The sequence below is a fragment of the Falco biarmicus genome, chromosome Z (assembly GCF_023638135.1).
Source record: "Falco biarmicus isolate bFalBia1 chromosome Z, bFalBia1.pri, whole genome shotgun sequence".
Taxonomy (NCBI): domain Eukaryota; kingdom Metazoa; phylum Chordata; class Aves; order Falconiformes; family Falconidae; genus Falco; species Falco biarmicus.
This window is the reverse complement of record NC_079311.1, coordinates 11,813,466-11,814,673: the sequence shown is the minus strand read 5'-3', so window position 1 is coordinate 11,814,673 and position 1,208 is coordinate 11,813,466. Positions and strand designations below refer to the sequence as shown.

Sequence of the window (1,208 nt, the reverse complement as noted above, 5' to 3'; positions counted from 1 at the left end):
GTCCACGCTAAAAAATAAAAGACAAGATTACTAGTAAAAGCTGTTACAGAGAAAGAGCTTGCTATAAAAGTGCAACAACTCCTGTAATTTATTCTTCCCACTAACAATCCCTTTCTATACATATTATTCACTATTGTTGTGAATCTTTCATGCAAAAATTGCCAACCATACTTCTTCGGTCTTGTTGTTAGCAAGTTCAGGTGTGTTATACTTCTTACTTCTCTTATTATTCATCCAACTACAGTTTATATTTTAAAAAAATCAAGAATAACAAATGTTTATGAAAATAAATAAGCTGGCTGCAGGCTCTGGGTCTGCAATACAACAGTGCTTCTAGATACGAGTAAACACACAGCCACACAGATAAGGTCAGCAAAACTAATTCAAGACTTATTTAAATATATCTAAGGCACTTTTTTTTTTTTAAACCTAACCCTTGTCCTAAGAATTTGATGGTAGATCATACATATTTGGAAAAAATGCAAAGTGTATGGTTTAAGAATGCTGACATTTGAGACTCGTAACTACTAACAGAGAAGAATCTGAGCACCATAGGTTCTTCACTCAAATATCAGTGCCTAGCTGCCAGTTAAGTCTGTTTACTCATTAAGACTGCTCTAGTATACCAGCCAGGCATGAGCTTCAAAATGCTGATATGAAACAAGGTACCATAACACCTCTGAAAGTCAGCTAAGGTTCCTGAAACTCACCACACTCTTCCATAAATGCATTTGCATGAAAAAGTTGAGACTAAGGGAATGGTTCTACAAAACAGATTAAGCTGATCCAAACAGCTCCTCACCACTTTGGTGAAAGGAGAGGTTCCCACTGCCCTTGCCCCAGTATTCCCACCTGCTTACAGTCACAGGCTGTTTACTTTGAACCAGCTCTGGTGTGCAAGAGATTTTCCACAACATGATTCAACCCTCCAACCTGCCAGCACTCTATACTGAGTTAGGTTAGTTGGTGTATAAGCTAAAAGAGGGGTTTAAAAGTGCCAGGATGCAGTGCAAAGAAAGGGATACTTGAAAAGGAGACAGAACTAACAAAGCATCCTTTTGGCAGCAGCAAGCCATCATGCTGGCTTGTATGGGCTGCGTAAGTACCACTCATAGTGGGCTGGTTTGTAAGCTGTCTGTGCTTACAGGAGTTTGGTTCTTTCCACCCTTGCAATCAACCATGTGTTCCTGCTACTTCCCCAGTGCTGG

The 1,208-nt window shown here is 39.6% G+C and overlaps 1 protein-coding gene across 1 annotated transcript in view; it reads right to left on the bottom strand.

Moving 5' to 3' along the window:
* Positions 1-1,208, bottom strand: part of INIP (INTS3 and NABP interacting protein) — a 231,057-nt gene that overhangs the window by 30,827 nt on the left and 199,022 nt on the right. The gene's annotated exons all lie outside the window — the stretch shown is intronic.